The 22,872-nt window shown below is 36.3% G+C and overlaps 1 protein-coding gene across 6 annotated transcripts in view; it reads left to right on the forward strand.

The window, feature by feature from the left end:
- Nucleotides 1–22,872, forward strand: part of KCNIP4 (potassium voltage-gated channel interacting protein 4) — a 368,227-nt gene that overhangs the window by 114,369 nt on the left and 230,986 nt on the right. The window contains exon 1 of one of the 6 annotated variants that reach the window (XM_085545640.1): nucleotides 19,133–19,207. The exons of the other annotated variants lie outside the window; for them this stretch is intronic. The gene's annotated coding sequence lies outside the window, so the exon portion shown is untranslated. Of the gene's footprint in view, nucleotides 1–19,132; nucleotides 19,208–22,872 lie in introns of those variants that run through there. 6 annotated transcript variants of the gene reach the window in all.

The raw sequence follows: 22,872 nt of genomic DNA on the forward strand, positions 1-22,872 counted from the left end.
TAAATGCTATGTGGAAATTTCTCATTGCCAAGCAGTTTAACAATAGCCTTCTCTATGCTGTCTTTAGGGTGGTCAAGTACTTGGTAATTGGAAATTCTCTCGAAAATGTTTCCACCTGGTTGTATCAGCTTGTCCTGCTTTTTCCTATCCCTTAATTTACAAACCATCCTCATTACCTTTCTCAAAAACCTGATGTAAACAACTGGTCTTTCTGTGAGTGCTTTGCAAGTCAAGGGGTTTGGGCTTTGTGCCAGTTTTAATTGAGGCCAATTACTCCTCTGAGTTTTGAGTGAAGGAACTTGTTTTGCTATTGATAAAAAGCAAGATAGGATGTATAAGTGCTTCTAGCAGCTTTCAAAGCAGAAAGGTCGATAAAAGTGCTTTGGCAGTGGCTCTCCTGTCACACAAAGTGTGAATGGGTATCTACATGAAAGGTGTGAAAGCAGAAAAGAATAAAGTATATTGGATGGGAAACAGCTTTGAAGAACTTAATTACTCAGAAAGTCAAATAAGTCTCGTTCCTACTGCCACCTGAAACAGGAGTTTCTTTTAGCATTGTATTTCTGCTTGTTTGAAACTTTCATAGAATAAGTGCCATTGACCCTTTGTTCTAGGAAAAAAACACACTTCTGGCTACATGCGCTGGATGTTTCTACAGACCTGTGGGAATAAAGAACTCCTTCTGAATATAACAACATCTCAGGGAAGATGTCAGATTGTCTTCTGAATGTGATAAAATATAAGAGATTTATGCCTGCCTGTGTCAAGAGGTTGCTGTCTGAACCTCAGCTCAGCAACAAGAAAATTCTGCTGTCTCCAGGACTGTTGGGGTCCTTGCTACTGTGAGATCCCAGTTTAAGTAAGACTATAGGGGAAAAACTGAAGTATTTCCAAGTTATTTTCTATAATAAGGCAGAGTAACACATCACCGCATGCATGTTTCTGCAACCTGCTTATAGTTATTGCTGTTTAATGGTGTTTCTATGTAATCGTTATAGGATTTAACTCTTGAATTCTTCAGTGTACTTTCACTGCTCCAAAATCCAAATGAAAGAACAATTAAAATGAGAAGTCTGCTTTAAGTCATATAATTGTTACTCACCGTTTAAATGGAGTTTCCTGGGAGAGGGAAAGTCCTGGGAAGCTTCAGAGTAGTTCTCAGAGTGTTTTGCAGCGTATGCTGTAATGTTTCACAGTTTCTGCTGAACTCAGAGTTTAAATGGCTCTAATGATGCTGCTTTGACACAAATTCACACTTTTTAAAGAAAACAGACACCTTAATTTTTCAAGCTATTTCCTACTTTACTTGATGTCCACAGAGAATATTATGGTTAATAAGGGCACCATTTGAGGCATTCAATTTCTTGAGTAGATGCTGTGGTCAATTCTAGGTGATGAACTCTACAGCTGTTACCGAAATACTAACAGTCCATCATTATAAGAATAACCCAATAAGTGTCTACTTCCACTTTGAGATTACTGTTGATTTCTCTGTATTATATCTGTGACAGCCATTCTTCCTAAGTGCTCAGGCATACTAAAGTCCTAGGAAAGGGATAATATTGTGGTGTCTTTAAGAAGGAGCTCAAATAATTACCATTATTTTTGACAGTAAATTACCTATCTACTTCTGCAGCTCTCTATTTCCAGAAGATCCTTCCACTGATACTAATTCCTTTTTCACTTGGCTTCTAGAGAAAGGGAGAGTTGCAAAAAAGTGTCTGGAATCCTTTAGTTGCTAGTTAAAAATATAACAAATTGTATTTAAGGAAAAAAAAAACAAAACAACAAACCAACTTTCATTAGAAATAGACTTTGAAGTACACCAAGCAATCATTTTTAGTTTGAGCTTAAGTTACAAAATGCATCACGACTAATACAAGTTATAGTATGTCATAAACTAAAACTTGTAAGTCCTGTAAAGCTGATGGATGTAACCTCACAAAATGTTTGAAATAAATAAATGAAGTGTGTATGATTTTCAAGATATGCAACTGAATAGTAGTTCTTCTAAGGGGAAAGAATAGGAATCATATGCCAAGGAGAACAGATGGCTCTTCATGTTGTCCTGAAAAATGTCAGGAAACTGGAAGAAGAATCCATGGCTTGTTTTGGAGAGGCTGTAAATGACTACAGATTTTCAGAAGTGTGGGAAACAAGGAGGCTGAAAGGTCTTACAGAAAAAAGCAGAAGGTAGTGGATGGTTAAGTATAGTCTCTAAATGTTGAGGGGATTGCTGCACTTCTTTTAAACAGCAAGTTAAAAGGTAGCAATTGTTCTAGCTATGAGTGAACAGATGTCCTATGAATTTTCATTAGACTGCACTGAAGGGACATCTAGGAGATCAAGGACTTAATAAGAGTAAGGAAAACAGACAACTGTGCACCTGTCCTGAAGTTACATGAACAGCTTTTATCTGAAGAGAAGTGCCATTTGGGAATGAAGTCAGAATGGGAAAGCTTGACGGGCTGAATGGGGAAACAAGACCTAAATGCTAGCACATTTGTGAAACAATAAATACATGATTGATGGGTTATTTTGCAGGTGAGAATAAGTAAGAAGAGCTTTGGACTGAAGGATTTTCAAACTTAAGCATTGCAATTAAAAATATATATATTTATGTATTTTAAATTGTGTTGGTCAGCCACAGCTGATGATTTTTAGTGATCACTTTGTGAGCCAATCCTTGAGAATTTAAGAAAAGAATAAGAATAGATTCTTGAACATGTTGCTGTGTTATTGCTCTTTTCATTTTTGTCTTTTCAGATTGTTGTCCTGCTCAGTGGAACTCACTTATGTTATTAATTAACGAGTAAAATAAATTGCCTCCCAAATTGAAATGTTAACATGCATTTTCATGAATTTACAAAAGCAAAAACTTTCTCTCCATATTGTTCCTATAGTAAATATTCTGTATTAATGATGGATTCACTTTTCTGATATATGAAGTTTGTAAGATATTCTAGTTGAAATTAATGCTATGGCTGTGCAAACAGGAATGCTTTCTTCAACACTAGAGGTTCTTGCAAGCCATGATCAGATTTCATTTGGTAGGTTTCAGGCATGTAATGGGTAAGAGATCATTTTACCATGTGCTAATTGATGAGTTGAAGAATGAAGTGTGGTTTACAAGTCAAGAACTGCTGAAAATCTGCTTCTTTTCTAGTATTCATAGTCTTTGGAAGTTCTGGGGAACTCTCCAAATGCAGGTGGTTTTTTGTTTTGTTTTGTTTTCTTTTCTTTTAAACTGAAAGTGTGCCAATGTAAAGGATGTGCAACTGCTCAGTAACTCTGAAGATCTTTTGAGGATCTTAAGGCAAACTGGTGTTGGCTTTGGCTGCTGGCTGGGTGTCTAGATATGTTCTCTGGAGGATGCAGGGAAGGGCAGGTTTGGGGAGACCCAGCCCCTGTGAGCTGCTTACTGCTGGTTGGTGATCCTGAAAGCTGTGCCCAGCTGGCTGAAAAAGAAAAAAAAACCTCCACTGCTTCTTGGGAAAGTGGCCCATAGGAAATGGTTACTTGATAGCAAAATTTTGCTTCCCCTAATTGCTGCCTTTTGCTTCTTTAACACACTGAGGGTAGCTCACTATTTCTAGCTGCAGCTGCATAAATATAGGCTATGATTTTTTTCCAGCTTCATCCAATTTTCTCTTTTCTTTTAATAAATCTTTTAATGGTAAATTAAGTTTACGTCTTATGTGCCTACGCTATTCTCTTAACTGCAGAGCCCTTATTTTAAAATACATGCCATAAAACATGGCTAAAAAAGTGGCTCAGCAATATGGGATAATATTGGTTTTGGTTATTTAAATTTTCTTCTGTAGTCTCTTTTGTACTATGCAAAATAGGCCAGGGGGGCTATATATCATGAAGATAAGCCTGTCAGAGGAACTGGAAGATATACTTTCAAGAACAACAACAAAAAAGTACTTCTATTAAAGTAATAGATATGCAAAGCTCTGTAAAGTGGTTTTACAGAAGTGGCTGTAGTTTAAGTCAGGCCTGGTTTATCTGTATTTAGGCTAAGGCTTTTATGTAGGCTATTGTGTAATGAAGTTTGATTTTAGTTTTCGTTTGATTTTGTTTTATTTTTCCATTTAAAAACTCCTGTTTCACACTTTCATCTGGTAAAATGGGGTAATGTCAGAAAGCAGCAGCTGAACTTTGCATTTGCAAAGTGTCACCCCCTGAATCACAGAGTTGTAGGGGTTAGGAGAGACCTGCATATATTGGCTACTCTAACCTTGCTAAAGCAGCTTCCTCGAAGTATGGAGCTGTCGGTGTTCTAGTTTGTGCCCATTGCTCCTTATTCTGCTGCTGGGCACTACTGAAAAAAGCCTGGCCCAAACAATTTCAGCAGATTTTTCTTGAGCTGTTTTAGAAGAATTGAAAATATTGCCTTGTGCTTTAGTTGTTTCCATGTTGTCATAAGCCAGTTATGATTTGAATGGCTAAGTACTGTCAGTATAATTTTTTATAAATGTACTCCATTGAGGTTGGAGGTAGAGTTCTCAAAGAACACACCTGACAAAACCAAAAGTAATTTTCATCAGCAGAAGAAATATCTGGGCAGATTTATGTTTGTTTTTCAAGCCTTGTAGACTTCGTCCTTTCTAGACTTTTCCCAAGAAAACATGACATGCTACCTTTCCCCTCCAGGACTTTTAGTTTAATATGTTGGGAAAAAATAATCTGAAGATCATCCAAGGCAATGTTTTGGCCTTTCTGTTGCTTTGTTGCTTAGCAGACAAGACCTACAGAACTTCTCTCTTCCTTGGACTTTTTAAGGAAACATTACTGTGTTCTTTAGAGCAGAAATTCACACCTACTGAAAATTCTATGAAGCGAGAGTGGTTTTAATATCAGTGACTTTTAACATGACTTAACATGAATCCTGTTCTGGCAGCTGCTTTGTCCATGGTAAATCCATGGTCTATTAGCGCTATTACTCAGCAGTTAGTTTTCTAATAGCACATTATTCTTGTATGTATCCTTTAGAACTATTATTTCTAAATTTCAGTCATGCTTCACTAAGTGTGTATGTGTATTTATGTGTGCAAGTCTGTAGCTGTACAGATATTCATACCATACTTTGAACGTTTTGTAACAGTTGCTGGTAAGACAATCAAGCACAGATGCTATAATAGAAAATACTCTGTGAAATGACTTCCTGAATTCTTTTTTCACATTTAACAGCTGGTTTGGCAGCAATGCCAGGTTTCTCCTTGGTACAACTCCCAGAAAAATCTGTTAAGAGACACAGAAACAGCATGGAGTGCCCAAGTTAGGAATTAAAATGACAGCATATGCTACATGAATGCTCACAAAAGAAGAAAAATGCAGAGCCCCCTTGAGCCATGTTTGACTGGGAAATGTAGATTTGCTTTGCATGAATGGACTTATTTTTCAAACTAGAAGGGTGTTTTTTGTTTAGGGAAGTTGCTGAGTGTCACTGACGATTATCCAAGTCTAGCATGACTAAGATAATAACATCACTAATTGCATTTTTAAATTCTCTGAGAATGTCAGTCATTTCATAGAACATTTAACATTTCTTAGACCTTACAGTGCATGCTTATAAGTAGTATTGAAGGCTGTACCTACAAGAATGTGGGAGCTGCACTGTTTTCAGTGTGACCACGTTTTCACCTATGATGAAGGAGCTGATTTCCAGAAATAGGTCCTGCAGTATGTTTCTTCTTTTTAGACAAAAGATTTCTGTCAAGATTTCAGAACTGTGTCATGTTGAAATCTCTGCATTGATCTCATAAGGCCTTACACAGAAAGAAAAAATTGTGCATGCTATCAAAGAGGCTGAAGATACTTAAAAATTGTTACGATATGTGCATATGCCCTGTTAACACTTGCAAATATTAGGCAAAAAAGGCTCCTTTGTTGCTTTAGACCATTTCATTCCAAGTACTAAAACAGGTTTTCTTTACACTGAGAATTTGATGCTGTTTCAGATACAGACTAGTACGTAAGACTTAGAGAACTAGAAGAATTCAGACTTCTGAGAAGGGAACAAACATTCTTTTTGCAGTCTCCATGCCTTTCAACAATGGGAAGGATCTGATAATTTCCCTCAGCCTCTGTGGGGTAGAGAATATGCTGTTCCTGCCCTGTCCTGGGCTTAAATCATGGTAGATCCTCTCCCCTTTGCTGTCTACTACTCTGAATTTGCTCATGGTTTTCCTTCTTTTCTTTACTTAGCTGAAACAACAGATGTTTGCTGCCTTAATTTGAAGATATTTTACTTCCTTGTACGTCTAGTGATTAACATGATCTAAAACGACATTTTTTCCTTTTCCGCAGTTAGTAATTTCAGCACGTCATTTATTGCATTTGCTATGCCCTATCAAGATCTGGTAGGATTTAGGATGACCTCTTGGGAATAGCTAGAAAGAGACTCAAGTTCTTCTGAGTCCTTCTGCTGTCATAAATTTGTAGGTTCTTTAGTATCCCATTTTCATATGTAAATAGTCCATACACATTTCCCAATATGAGAATTGTATGTAATAGGTAATAAAACTGAACTGATTTTCTGGCAGTGGAAGAAAAGGTTGAGAGGACTGGAGTGAGATAAACATGGATGGAGAACCTTCAAATAGCAAGGAAACTAGAGGTGATGAAAAAGACAGCAAGCAACAACAGCAGCAAGAGAAAACAGCAGTGAATATTGAAGCTAGTAATGACAAAATTATGCAAAATAAAATAACAATTCTAGTAAGAAAAGAAGATAAAGCAAACACTGTAGAAAAAGGGATCCTGTGTCACTTTTCAACTGTTTAATGTCTCTAAAATAAATCACAGTTTTAAAAATAGATTTGCCCCTTCATATTGAAGAATGCTCTTCTGTATTTTAACTGAAGTGTCTGTTTTATTAAGTAGTGTGGTTGGATGGTTTATTTGTCATTTGATCTTTCACTGAGTCTCATGAGTTGGAATTTTCAGCTCTCTTTCTCATTTATGTAAGGGCTTATCATAGCAGAAGTTCCTAGATGGTTGCAGCAGCAGTGGTTTCCTCTGTCTGGTGCTACAGGGTGTGCTTTCTGCACCCTCACTAATAACTTCCTTCACATGCTGGAGTTAAGGATCAAAAGAATATTTGAAGTAAAAAGCAATGCTAAAATCAGTAAAACTTGGAGCAACTTTTATCTTCAAACCCCTGTTGCAGTACGACACTTAACTTTAAGGAGGATTATATTATGTCTCCTTGGATTTTCAAGCTAGTCATAAGACCAATGTGTATTATATAAGCTGTCTTCAGAGACCTAATAATCCATGGGAGAGAACTGCCTGTTGAGATTAATATATATATACTTTTCTCTAGCATAAAAATATGACTCTTTTTCTTTTTAGCCTTAGATATAGATATCTATTCTATATAGATCACATTGTAACAGCTCTTGCATTTTTCACTCCTGCAAAGGGAAAATACATTTGCCATTATGGTAATGTGCTCTATATGGGTGTTGGGTGTTCTTTCTTTTTCTTTTTTTAAGAGTTGAAAAACTAGATTGCGTATAATGATTTTGTACCTGCTTGATTAGAGATAAAAATAATTTCTCCTTCTGAGAAACTGTTTCATCACACAACAGCATCTGCTAGTACACATTTGCAAGCTATTATAAATTCAGAAATCCCTGAAGATCACATTTCTTTCCTGAAATGTAGCTGGTGAATTTTGGTACATAGGAAATAGCGTATTTAGATCAACAGCAAGCAAATACTCCTTGTTCCTTTTTGTCTTCATGGAAAAGTTTTGATCAAATTCAGTATTGCACTAGAAAAATTAACTGTGGCGGTGATTTAGAAACAATACACGAGACACTGTTTTCCTATTGTATTTTTGAGCGATCTAGTCTTTCATTTTGAATGTTTTTGACTTATCTCTTTCACTATGGTAGAACTAGCTTTTTCATTAGAAGAGATCTCAGTATCCATGTTGCCTTACTTTCCAGCAAGTGATGCTTTCTGTCTATAGGAATCGTGCTGGAGACACTGAGTCTCTTAATTGTGGTGGGAAAAAAAATTTTCTTTGCCTGTTCTTGAGATGCATCTAAGACAGAAAAGTGATTACTCTTGAGGGTATGTTCTCAAAATGGTGGGCATAACTGCTTGGAAGTCGATACTTTCAGTGTCTACGGTCCTGTCAGTGTTTCCAGTATCTCTAAAACTGTGAAAGTAATTTTGGTTTAGATGTTAGTAACTTTAATCAGATGACGTTTTTAATAAAATGATCAATTAGATGATGGGTCTTTATTTCCAAATCACCAAGTATCTGGATTTAGGATATTTCCCATCTTTGAGAAAAGTAATGGAGACATTACATATTATTGGATGATTCTGATGTATTTTTTCATTCTGTTGGATTTGTATGAGTAGAATTACTGGTTTATGTTCATCAGAATTCCTTCTTTGTTGGAACACTGGAATGCTTTTCCTTGGATTTAGCATTATATGATCATAATGTCTTAGTTACGGAGGGAAAAATTAGGCTTTTAGCTGTAACTTTTCAAGTATATTTAAACTTAATGTAGTGCTGTACTGTTGCTGCATGTGAGTCCATATACATGAAAGCCTGTTTTGACTGAATTAGCAATTTTATGGATATGGTTATGGATTTCCTTATCTGCACTTAATCAGACAGCTCTGTTTTATTAAGTTGCTTATCACTGTTTTTCTGATGTATGAAATATCTCTCTGAAAGAAAACAGCAGCTTAAATCAGCTGTTTTCAGAAACAGAAGCCATCACTTCAGTGAGATTCTTAATCAGGAAAATAGTATCAAGGAAATATTAAAATTTATCACCTTAAGATGATATTGGTAGTTAGTTTTCAAGGTCTGTGGAACTAAATAGAAATGACACTATAACCTTGTCTCACGAAGTTGGTTTTAGTGAGGTCTAAATATGAGTCTTCCACTGTTCTGGAATTAACTCATTGCTGTTCTAACAAGGGAAGAGTGCAGGTTGGCTTAATTCCTTCAAAGAGAAGGCAGGACTGAAAGGAGAGGATCTAAATAGCTTTTTGAGTGATTGGAGTCACAGCTCACTCATAGGAGGTGGGATATATTGGGGGCTCCAGTATTTTGCCACAAAGCAAGGGAAAGTGTTTTAGTTGCTCAGATTTTCCATTCACAATGATGTAATCTGTGTACTGTCTTCCTTGAGGTATAACTTTGCTTCTGTCAGAGTGTGCTTCACCAAATTTAGTGTTATTCATAGCAGTGTGGAGAGGGGAGTTTAGAGCCTACTTACTTTGCAAGTGTTGGAAGTGTTGGGTTTTATCTGCCTCCAGAGAAATTTCATCTTGTTGCCTTTTATTTATTTATTTTTTTTCCCCCTTCTTATGCAGTCAGTCCTCATTCCCTCATTTTTTGATTTTGAACGCTTAACTCTTTGGAATGGTCATACAGAGAAAATGGAAAGGTCTTAATTTTATTGAAGACAAAGGAAAAAAGAGCTATGTGTTTTGAAGTTATTCAGCTTCTGCTAACTGTGTGTTGCAGGAAATTAAGAATTACAAAAATTTGAATTTAATCTTCAAGTCAGACCAGGTTTTGGATTTCTTCTGGAGGTTTTATATGCTCCTGAACATATTTCTGCATGCCACAGCAGCTTTTGTTAACTTTTCCAAGTCAGCTGGCATCGTAATAGCATACCACTCCAAATGCAAATTCCTCCAGGGATGTGCTTGTTCTAAGAAATCTGGCAACAGTAAACCAGAGGGTAATGTCCTTCAGGGACATCAGATGTCCTGCATTCATAGGAGAACCATCCTCTGAAGAGCAAAATCCAACATAATGAGCATAATCCTACTTTGTATTTGCCCCCAGCCAGCTTCTCTGATTTCAAATATTTCACTTTTTATTACAATTATTTTCCAACATGCTAAATATTCTGTGATTCAGATTGACATTTCCAACATAAGAAAAATATCAATACATAATAACGCATTGCAGCACTTACAGAAAAGGTGGAATGAAATTTAATTAAAGTCTGAAATTTAAATAAATGGTGAAGGCAAGAACCCACCTATAAAACCTGCCATAGGCTAAGTTCTGACCTTGTATGTACATCAATACAGGCTGGGGGATGAAAGGAGTGAGCTGGACATGAACCAGCAATGTGCCCTTGCAGCCCAAAAAGCCAACTGTATCCTGGGCTGCATGAAAAGCAGTGTGGCCAGCAGGGTAAGGGAGGTGATCCTGCCCATCTGTTCTGTACTGGTGAGGACTCACCTGGAGTACTGTGCCCAGATGTGGAGTCCTCAGTGCAGGAAAGATGTGGAACTGTTGGAGCGTGTCCAGAGGAAGGCTGGAAAAATGATCCACAGAATAGAACACCTATCCTACAAGGATGGGCTAAGAGAGCTGGGACTGTTTGGCCTCGAGAACAGAAGGCTTTGGGGAGACCTGAGAGCAGCCTTTCTGTATCTGTAGAGGGGCTGCAAGAAAGAAGGGGACAGACTCTTGAGCATGGTGTGTTCTGATATGACAAGGGGAAATGATTTCCAGCTAAAGAGGTTACATTAAGATTGGCTGTATGGAAGAAGTTTTTTGTAATAAATGTGGTGAGGCACTGGCACAGGTGTTGCTCAGAGGTTCAGCAGGTGGCTGCTCCATCCCTGGGGACGCACAAGGTCAAGCTGGATGTTTATTACAAGTGAGTTGAACTAGATTCTAAATCAAATGATTCTATGATTCTTCATTTCTGCAGAGAGAGAAATGCTGTGTGAATGTTCGGCAGTCCAGGAGGAAAGCAGTAGTTATCAAGACACAATCAGTATTTTTTTCTTTTTTCCTCTTAGGAGCTCCACCACTTTTTATGTGTACAGACAGAAAATAATATCTCCATGTAATTTGCATTCACCCAATCTAATGCTTTACAGTGTGCCTCTTTCCCTATTTTATTTTCAGATTTGAAGGACCTTAGTTAATCTTTTTCACCTCAGAAAGTGTTTTGGTTTATTTTGTAAGCAGACTTAATTTCTCGAGTATCCTTCAAAAAGTTTTAAATGAAGATTGCAAAAAAGCAAAGGAAGATAACCAAATTGAAGCAAATTTATTAAAAACTGTCTGTAATTGGTCTTTCAAAATGATCTAAGTTCTTTCTGCTTTCTACACATTGCAAAGTACTATGTGACATAGTGACCTCCAGCTCATTCCTTTTCTTAAGAAGGAAACTAACTGTGGTTTTAAGATAACACTGTTTTATTTGCACTTTGAAATGTATTAGACCAAAACATATTTGTTGCAAGACAAATGTTAATGCTGAATCTCACCTGCAGTGCAAAAAAAAAAAGGAGTGATAGGAACTGCAGTATGACTATGTGCTTACACCATTTCTTGACAAGTGATTATTTATAGTCTTAATGTGTCCTTGATTTTTGCATTCAAGCTAACATTTTATGCAGGTCTAGTGAATGCAGTGAAATTAGGTCAGGCCCTAAAACTCTGCCTGAAAGTTTAGCAGTTGGGTTGTGCTCGGATGATCCTAGGATGACCAGCATGATGTTGCAGGCTGTAAAAGGGAGTGTGGGAGATGGAACAGACTCATTTATCTGAATGCAAAAAAATGTTTTGTTTTGTTTTTTTTTTAAAAAAAAAAAAGGCTAAGAACCTCTTGGTAATACCAAGTCTTCAGAGTTGCTCTTAATTGTGCTGGAAGATTTTGTTTAATTGACGTTATTAATTGGTATTGGAGAAGAGTAATAGAAATAATTGAAATAATTTCATAACTAACATTTACATTTTGAAGTAGAAACATGAAATTCCCTGGGCAAAAAAAGTCAATACGCACAACTCAGGTACAAATTTACAATCTGCCACAGATTTGAGGCCATGCATATGAAAATGAATAATGCCAGTAATTCAATGTACTAAGGGCCTGGATTTATCATACCACATTTCTTTAATTATTATCCTTGGTTGCCTGATGGGCACTGTGCAAAAGGGAGAAGGATGGTGTTGATTTGTTATTAGGAATTCCACTGATGACATCAGACGAAATTAAGTTGGGTCATCAGCTATCTAATATAACAACAATTTTATATTACTATTCAGCTGGTTTTGAGTTAGTAACAGCTAAAGAAAATTGTTGTACTGTACTTGGTGGATTTATTTATACATAAATAAAATATTTGTTCAAGGAAATCATGAATTTGGTCAGAAGAGGTTGTATCTAAATAAGTTTCTATAATATCTTGAAGATATCACTGACAGAAGAGAGAAGAGAGGTTCAGTGGATTGAAATTTCTTTGGTTTCCTAAAGACCTTTTAGATACATTAACTTTCAGATGAAAAGATAAAGAACTTTGGCTATCAAAAATGATGCTGGGAAGAGTGACACCAAAGAAGTGTCCTTGTATGCTAATGTACTGCATAGCTTGCCAAGCTATTGACTAGGTTTATTAAAAGAAGAAAAAAGTTTGTATGACCTGTTGCTTAAATTAAACTAGTCCTTTTGAAGCTTACAATAGTGGAATACCAGTAAAAATGCAGTGCTTTTCATTTTGTTGCATCTTTTCCCAGTACATTGCAGCTGTGTCTATCCCCCTAGGACTGTTACTTTCAGTAGTAAGACTCTTGAATCTGTTTGACATAATAAATATCTGTCTTTCACATGTTTCTGTCACATTATTCTAGCTAAAGGATTTTTTCCCTCTCACTAGAAATATTAATGTACGTGGACATAGAAATGTTACTTATTCCACCACTGCAAAGCCACAAACATTGATGTAAATATGTCCTCAGGCACTGTTGCCAGCAACTTTAGCCATTAGTGTCAGTAAACTCTGATATTCTTGTGGCTTTTTTTTTGTGCCAGGGTGGCTATATTTTTTATATTTTTAAAGGTTTTCATTGCATCTTTTGCACCTTTGTAATGTTGTTGCTGGAAGGACTGACAGGCAGCTGTTAGTGCTCAGGGGTTTCTGCTGGGTGAAGGACGGTGAGTCCTAGAGGCTGTGGTTTGGTGCAAGCCGTGTGTGTAGGCAATGTAATGTAATGAAGTAGACAACTTTAAAACAAAAGGCTTTACCTGTATTACTTCCCTGCTGCTGTTTTACCACATACAACATTGCTGCTGTTTTACCACATAGAACATTATGTCTCAAGTACTAGTATCATGGCCCATGGAAATCTTCTGGCATGCACTAACTCCTTGGCTCACTAGCAATTCCTGGACATCTTTCAGGAGATAAAGCTTTCCAGAAAGTATTCCCAAAGACAGTTCACATCCATCTTGGAAGGTAAGAGAACATGGGTCATTTCCCACCTGCAGTATCCCACTGAGAGACATTCCTGGGGACAGTAAATTAGCAGAAATGTTCTTTTTCTGACTCCTATGGTATGGTAGAATGGGAAAAGAAAATAATTAATATAGCTCATCAGTGAAGTTGTTTCTTTATATGGTTAAAGATATAGAGTGACCTTACTCTATATTTTGAACTAAGTGATTTAACATCATGTTTTAGTAAACAGAGGGAGTTGTATTGTGCCAGTGTCTGTGCTGTCTGTTATCTGCCTGCCGCTTTTGTGCTGGGTGATGTAACTAACATTTGTCAACTGTTTGTTCTTCCATCCTCTTCCCAGTGAGAGAGGAGTGTGCAGCAAAGTGTAATATACGTGGAGTAAAGCTGTTGACACATGTCTTGTTTATCTGAAATTCCTTTATCTGATCTGTAATGGAAGGCAACCTGGTCTTTCTTAACTGGAAGTCTTTCCCATCCAAAAGAATGCAAAAATCATATTATTTAATCTGGGAGCCATTTCCTATGCTTCCCTTGATAGGTTTTGCCTGGGAAATGTGCGTGCCAAAAGTATTATTTCAGAGGTGACATGAATTAGTTAATGTGGATACTTTCTGCTCTAACCACTTTCAGCTAGTAGAGCAACAAATGCAGCTTGAGCATGCCTAAGATTTCTTAGATGCAGTGTTAATTCAGAGTAAATGCCCAAAGAACAGAAATAGCTTTCCCTGTTGGTTTGGTCAGTCTGAGAAAAAATTTGGAAAGGGCATGTAAAGGTTTGAGGATCTAGCTATAGAGCTCAGGAGACTAGCTAAGGACAAGAGAAAATGAGTGCTCCATTAAGGTACTCCATGGATACTTCATTAGGTGTGTCATACCTATACTTCTGTATCACAGTTTCCCATAGAATAGCTACTGGGATCTTTCTACCCAAGCCTGGCAAACCTCCATATCAGTCAAAGGATACTAATGAGCTTTTGATTTGACATGTGATGTCTCCATTCCTATATGTGCACTGGAAGTTCTGAGTATTTTTGGACCTTAAGGCACCAGACTATTGTGCAAACGGCTCCATAGGAAGTCAGATAGCTGCAAATTCCTGGAGGAGGGAGATTTGGGTTGTGTCAACAGCTCATCAGCATCTCAGTTCTGTTGCTAAAATCACTTTGGTTATTCTGTTGTGTTTTTGTTTGTTTGTTTGTTTACTTGTTTGTTTGTTTGTTTAAATCATTCTGACATTTATTTACCTTTACTTTAGAGTGTTCTTTATTTGTTACTGGGTTGACTGAGGAAAATAAATAGTAGGAAGGTCATAGAACCTTTTGAGTGGGAAGGAACCTTTAAAAATCATCTGGTCCAGCTCCCCTGCAATGGACAGGGACACCTACAGCTGGATGAGGTTGCTCAGAGCCCTGTTTCTAGAGATGGAGCAGCCACTACCTCTCTGGGGAACCTGTGCTAGTGCCTCACCAGTCTTATTGTAAAATATATGTATATATATATTATATCCAGTCTAAATCTTCCCTCTGTTAGTTTGAAACTATTTCCCCTTTTCCTATCATGACAGACTCAGCTCAAGAGTAGATGCAGAAGATTAGTGATAAAGATTCCGTAGATACAGAAAGGCTGCTCTCAGGTATCTTTGGAGCCTTCCCTTCTCCATGCTGAACAGCCCCAGCTCTCTCAGCCTGTCCTTGTTGGGGGGGGTGTTCCATCCCTTGGAGCCCTCCTATGGGATGGTATTCATCAGTTCTTACATTCAGCCATGGAACGATGGGAGAACAACATCTCTGGTTGTGTTCATCTCTTCTCAGTCTTGAGAGACAAAGTCTGACAGGGCATCACAGCAAAGAAATACTCTGAGAATGAGTGTAGTCATATATTCTGAAAATTCTGCATTGGTCTAGGAAACTGATTCAGATGTGTAGCTTCTGCAAAAATAAATGTTTCCACTTTGTTTAAAGGCTTCATTCTCCATCTTGGCTTGGAAAAATATAAGCCTTGATTCACTCCATAGGTTTGTATTATATGTCTCCAAGTACAGTGACAGAGTGTAATGCATTAGATAAAAAGTAAATTGAAAATGTATTGTAGGTATACTACATAAATTCAACTTGAGCAAATGTCAGCTTTAGCTGTTAATCTAATAACCTTGTTCAGTGGATTGAGTCATTCTCTAGGATGACTGGCACTTTCTTAAAAGCTAGGTTATCAGTTTCAGTTTTTGTAAAATAAGAAAATTGAGACACTGATCTGCTGCAGTTCACTTTTCTGTTCATTCTGTGCTGATGTACTCAACAGCAAAACAGGATGAGTCTAACTCAGAATACATAAGTGACTGTCAGTGATGCCTTTGTGTGGGAACCACGAGGTTCTGCTGCTGACATGTATTCAAGGACTGCCTAAGAATTTAATGGTGTAAGTGCTCCAGATATGGAGCTGATTGCACAGTTGTCTGTCTACCTTGCCTTGACCTTAGAGTGTAAGGCTGACTGCGTTCCTTTTTCTCTTCCTGTAAATCAAGTCGTAGTCCCTTAAATACTGAGAGAAATCAAAAGCTCTTCTTTCAGAAGTGCTATTTCATCTTAAGTATCTAAATTGCTGAACTGCAGATATAAGCTGGGGCTCAAGAGAGTTCAGGAAACTTAACTAACTCAAGAAAAATAATCTAAAGATATTAAGCCAGTTTCTCACCTGTGATTAGGTAAACAAATCTGGAGATTTACATGGTGAAACCTGGGCTGCTAAAATAAAAGTGATTTTGATTACGGGTTTTGAAGTCTCTGCTGCAGTTGTTGTTAGAGGATTATTTTGGGACTTCACTCCCTGAGTTATTTTTGTTTTGAAAAAGAATTCAGGCTGAAGAAGGACTAACTTTCTCACTGCTTATTTTCTGATTGAACAAGTGATTTTAGAAATTTCATCTGAATACATGGATATTCTTGCAGTTTTCTCATAGTACAGGAACATAGCAGCTCAGAATCAAAATAGATGTTTAAATCCTAAAATAAATTGTAATTTCTCAGCATCTTGTGACATAGCTCTTGGATACTTTTATCATTAGCTTTCATGATAGAAACATTTTCAAAGAGCAATACAAAAGAGGGCAATAAGGTTGTGCTTCAGAAAGTCAAGTAGTCTGTATTCATCAGTTGCTTGTTCTAAATTGCTTCTACTTGTGTTCAAATAATCTCTTTAATTATTACTTCTATGTCTTTCGAAGATTAGTTTTCATTATCTACTTTGCTTTTCTAATATACATGTGTATCTTTTATTCTTAGAGGGTGTAATGAACTGCATTTGCACATAAAAAAAACATCTGACTATTATTTAACATTGTTTTATGTGGATTTTTGATTGGCTCTCTGACTTGTTTTCATTGCTTCTGATAAAATGTTCCTTTTTTCCCCCCACTAAATTCTACTGTTTTAAGGAGCTGTCTGTTTAATTGAGAAATTTGAAAATAGCTTTTCCAGCTCAGATTCTTTTACTGCCTTCTAAAAAGTTTATCTAGAAAGTCATAAATATGTTAATGTATCTTTCTGAGACTCTAATGCTATTTTTGTTCCACAACAGTTAGATATACTTCTTAGTACAAATAGTGTTAATAGAGAATGGAGAAATTGCCTTATTTTAAAGTGAAAATCATTAAATTATAGTAATACAATAATGATATTTCTAAAGTTTTCAGTGTTAATCCAAACATATCACTGTTGTGTGAAATGGTGCTTCTAATAGAACTTTCTAATGGAAGATAGCTGTCACTTAAATCATTGATTTTCAAGCAAAGATGAAGTTGTCAGAGAAAAGTGTTAAGCAGAAAAGGAGGACTTGCAGTGAGTGGGGTGAAGGTCAGAGCAGGGTTTCAGGAAAATTGGTTTGTACTCACACATTTTTTAGAGGTTTTTGCTTTTTTGATCAGTGAAAATCTGTTTAGCCAAGAAGTAAATATATTAACAGCAGATAAACTTAGAAAATAAATATCATTGTGTGACAGTGAAGATGGCATAAAAACAAAAATTGAAATGGTGATAAAATGATGAAATGAGAATGTAGCAACAATGGTGATGTGTCAGACCTGGTGTTCATGTAAATTCATACCTTTCATCAACCATGGAAATTTTAGGAGAAATTGAGTATGGATTTAACTTGATACTTTGATATGGCATTGTATGTTCTAGAGAAATGGCTGTTACACAGAAACTATTCTGTTCCTCTTACCATTCTCACTGTCCTTTTCCTCTGTAAGGTTGTCTTTGTTTTCTTCTATTTCTCTAGCAATTCCTAATGCTCTACTTACTTATCATTGTCAATCATTGTGATACTATTGTATCTGACTCCTGAATCTCTTCTGAATGTGAGTAAACAAAAGGGAATGACCATCCTTGTTTGTTTGTTTGTTTGTTTCTGGTCCTTGTTGTGTTGGATTTAAGTTTTATTATTTAGCCTTCAAAGTCATGCATGAATTTCTGGACTAAGAACAGCTGAGCTGTAGTTGCAGGATTTATTGCCTCAAATTCTGATATTCTGATTCCTCCAATATTTTTTTGCAATATTATTTTATCATTTTGTTATTCAGACTCTTATTTGTGCAAATGTCATGGTGGTGGTAATTCATATGAGTAACAAGAAGATACTCACAGAATCACAGTGGCTGGAAGGGACCTCAGGAGACTAAAACCTGCTAAAACCAGGTTCCCTACACTAGGTCACACAGGTAGGCATCCAGATGGGTCTTGAATATCTCCATAGAAGGAGACTGCACATCCTTGTTGGACAACCTATTCCAGTGCTCCATCACCTTTACCATTAAGAAGTTCTTCTGCATTTTATTTTGCAACTTTCTGTGTTCAAGTTTTAGGCCTCTTTGACCTATCGCTATAGACCATTGAGAAGAGCCTGGCCTCATCCATTTGTCTCCTACCTCTCTTTAGGTATTTGTAAACGTTAATCAGGTCCCATCTCAGTCTTCTTTTCCAAAGGTAAACCAGACCCAGGTTTCTCAGCCTTTCCTCATCCTTTATTATCTTTTTGGCCTCCACTGGATTCCTTCTCAGTAATCCCTGTCTTTTTTGAACGGAGGAGCCCAGAAAGGTGGCATATTTTTTGAGATGGAAACTAACAAAAGGCTTGGTCTGCTTCTCACCAAGGAGGGAAACTTTCACAAATCATTTAAGGATTCAACTATGACCAGGCAGAGCATACATATAGTAAGCACAGGTGACAGCTTAAAAACAAGAAGTGTTAGCTTACACTACATACAATCTTGGACTCTGGAAATGATTAAATGACTATTAATATCATAATTGAATTAATTGATTTTATTTTATTTTTTTCCGTTGACATTTTGTAAGCAATATGCAGTGAAGAAATTGAGAGTCTTTAGTAATGATTGTTCTTCTTTGTTTTGTGATCTTGTATCACATCCAGCAGACACTGGGAAGTGCATTTTTTGAGAATAAGCCTTCTGAACAGTGAAAAACTACCTCTTTGTATGTTGGCACAGTCTGGTGGTGTCATGAATTCAGAAGTTTTAGACAAAGGCATTCTTTACTAGCAGTAAAGAAATAAGGTTGATAAACACACTATTGCTCAGTACTGCATAATTCACAAACTATTTTTATAAGCAAGAACAGTATAAAAGATTTTTTCAATTTCTAATGAAAATAGATTGTTTTCCAAAGTCTTCCAGCCTCTTATCTTACTGCAATATCGCAAGAGTTTTTATTTATAGCTTAGGTGTTTTATTCTTTTAGTTTACGTCTTTTCCTTGAAAAGGAGGTGACCTAGTTCTCTGGTAGGCTGTGTTAAATTTATTTACTTGTTGGGCTTCACAGCCTACACTGTGACTTACTAGTCAAACATTTCATTTCAGCAGCTCTGAGAAGGTGAGAGGATTCTTTGTTTCTCCTGTCTGCTTGGTCGCTGATAGAAAATGCCTCCAGTCATAGTAAGGCCCTCACCCCTTTTCTTTTTGATTTCATGCCAACATCATGTGAAATTAGCAGAAATATCAGTATTGTGCATAACTTTGCGATCTGTTTGTAACGCATAATACATCATATAGTTATTTTAAGTTGTAGCATACATCTGTTTACAGTCTTGCATGATATTGACATAATGTAAATAATAACATGATCAATATGTGTATCGTCACTCTGAAGTAATTTATAGTTAGTCCCCACATTTTCCTGTTAAGTATTACTTTATGAAGCTGTTTTATCTGCTGTGAGAATTATTATACTCTTTTTGAAGAGGTCATGAGGGCCTATATGCATATAAGTGAAGTTCCAGTATGATATATAAATGACAATAGAGAAAATAAAAATCTCTTGCAGGTCAGGCTGAAATTCATTAGCTCTGTATCTTAGCTCAGTCAAGATATTTAGAGAAAGTAAAAAATAAAAAAAGTGTATTTTGAGATACCCTGGGAATGCTTTCTGATTCCCAGGAATTTACAGTTCAAGGACTTCCCAAACAGATTATGTTCTTGTTTTTAATAGTTGATATAATTCACTCATGATTTTTTTAAGTTTCTCTCACATATCTATTTGGATCTGCAGCATTATCTGAGAAAGGACTTTGCATCTTAACTTTGCAGTGTGCGAAGTTGCTTCTTAGTTCATCTGCTCATTTCATTGGATGTCCGCTGGTTTTTCAGCCGTACCAGATACTAATCAACTGTTTTTTCTCGCTTCTCAAACAGAAGTCAGTTCCTTTTTTTTGCATTCTTCATTTCAAAATTATTTTCCATTTAAGATAACTTCTGAGAATGTGTGTAGCTGCTTTTGCACTTCTCCAACTCATTTCCCTTTTTAAAAGAGCAATCGCTGTTTAAACTTTGAAACTATCTCTCCGTATTTGTAAAATAAAAAGTCTCATTTTTGTGTGTAAAACAAATGTCTTTTGCAAGAATTTGAGCTGAAAAGCAGGTATCTTCAGATAGATTTTCCACTTTGCTCAGTCATTAGTAATAGTAATGTATAAATCTAGCTTAGAACTTGATCTGTTTTACAGTTAATAGTTGACTCTTCAATATGTTCTTGAATGCTTTATCCTTTGAGAGCATTTAAACCCTATGATTTATGTATTCATTTTGAATGCTTAGGCTATTTCACCTTTTAAGTCCACAGACTGAAACTGGGAGATGGCATATATGTATACATTTGAGTTACGTTTGTGAGTTCTCTGACACAAACAAATTGAGATTTATTATCCTTTGAGGGCTACACACTAATGTTTTGTTCAGCTTTTGTATGCAATAGAGATTATTTACATTTTTTTATGGAGGATATGGCTATAGATACAATATGAGAATCTTTCAGATATATGGTATTTGTTCATTTTTATCTTCTTCATTCCTGTGCTTATCTAAAATCTTAAAGCTTTTGAGTTAAAATTAGGAATTATTGTTTAATGTGATGTAGAATAAGAAAATGGGATTGGGGAGGCAGAAAATCAGATCTGATTTTGGATTTTGGATTCCTTGGAAGGAACCCAATGAGGAGAAAATATAACTGTAAATATAATGATGCAAAAAGTGATCCATGACAGGAATAGCAAAGAAGACAACATGAAGTAGTTCAATTGAGAGAAAAATGTGTGAATTTGCATTTGTAAGATTATTTCTAAACAAAAGGAATATCTAAAAGGTAGCTGCTAGAAAAGGACTTGCGAACAATTACTTTGAAAGAAAAATTTTGCTTCACTGGAATTAAAAGGGTGCTGTTTTCACAGGGTCATAACAGTTAAATGAAGAAGCTTTCTTGCATATTTCAGCTCTATGTGATTTTTTGTTGTTGTTGTTGTTTGTTTTGTTTTGTTTGTTTTTTGGTCTGTTTGTTTTGTTTTGTTTGCTTTTTTATAGTTTTTAAAAACTGCTTGATGAGGTGAAAAAGTCATTAGAAAACCAGTTACTGTAACTGCTGTGCCATGAAAATTTATCCAGAATACATAACCCTAAGTTTTAACAACTCTGTAACAGGGAAACTAAAGTCACCACAAAGGCTTATGGGTAAAACCTCAAATAATGGAATATCCTAAGCTGGAAGGGTCCCAGAGGGATCATCAAGTCCAACTCCTGGCTCCACACAGGACCACACAAAATTCAAACACTATGTTTGAAAGTGCTGACCCTTGAATTCTGGCAGCTTGAAGCCGTGTTTGCTGTCCTGGGGAGACAGTACTGTGTCCATCATCATCTGGTGAAGAATCTTTTACTAACACCTAACCTGTTTCTTTGTCAATGCAGCTCTGTGCCATTCCCTTGGGTCCTTTCACTGATCTCTAACTACCAGATACCTGGTCACAACTGAGATGGGCATTCTGTTTGTGATCTTTCTTATAGCTAATGCTGGACTGTTTGTATAAGCTTGAGGCATTTGCTTTACTTTAAAAAAACACACTACAGTGCCTATGACCTATGTATGTTTCCTGAAATGTTTATCATGCAGTTAATCCTTGGATGTTTGAGTTTAATGAAGTACTATGCTTTGTTCTTTTAAGGTGACAATCATGGATATATCAGATATGCATAGATATGCAATAGGCTTCTAAGGTTATATAAGCCCATCATTTCATTTACAACCACACATACAGTCTTCACTGCAGTGATAGAAGCATTTCAAGATAAAAACAGTCTCTCTTAAAAAAAAATAAATTAAAAATACAATTGTTTTTATTCATTTGGTCAACAGTTGAATCAAAGCAAATTTTATAATTTTTAGGCTTTAAAAAGAAGGAACATGTTCTCAGATGGCAAACTTTCTCTTTTACGTGTTCTGTAAAACTATATGAAAAGAAGTGACTGAACCATATCCCGGAATGAGTGATGAGGATTCTGTCCTTTTATTCTGCAAAATCGATAGAACTGCAAATCACTTTGATCAGCTTCTTATCCCTGTGGGCTGAAGTCACAACCTGAAGAATGAGCATATGATCCTATTACCCATCGCGGAGGGTAGTGCTTGTTCCCACCAATGTGTAAAAGAAGCACTTCAGTTTTACCCCGTATAAAACTGTTTGATCAAAAATTTGGAGGAGATTATGAGAACATTACAACTAGGAATCAATCATTTTACCTTTCTGTAACAATTTTTGACATTTTGTGTTCTTAAAGTTTGAAAATCGAATTTTAAGCAAAACATTTCTGCAACAGTTTTACAATGTTTGGGTAACTTTCAATACTCTGTACCTTTCCCTGTTTACAGAGCAACGTGTCCATTATGTGGCATCTCAAGAGAAAGCTTAAGTTGCTAAATTTTAAATCCTTACAGCTAGATAAAATATTTTTTTAATTATTATTGTAATTTGCCAATCAAAGCTACCCCTTTTGTGTCCGCAGCAGTGATGAATAGGCATTAGGTTCTGAAATGATCATTTCACAGCTGTTTTACTAATTCCTTGGCTCTCAGTGTGTTGCAAATTCTAGGGTTGTAACCTCCTCAGATAAAATTATGGCTTTTGCCCCAGTGAAGTTTTAACAACTCAAAGGAGACTACCATGTCCCTTTAAAAAATATCCGTTTGTCCTGTAGATATGTATTTAATAGGAAAGTGTCATTATTTCAAAGAACATTCTTAAATGGATGACTACAGCATATCAGTTTAAGAATGT

The sequence above is a fragment of the Coturnix japonica genome, chromosome 4 (genome assembly GCF_054131305.1).
Source record: "Coturnix japonica strain WE chromosome 4, WE-NBRP24, whole genome shotgun sequence".
Lineage (NCBI taxonomy): Eukaryota > Metazoa > Chordata > Aves > Galliformes > Phasianidae > Coturnix > Coturnix japonica.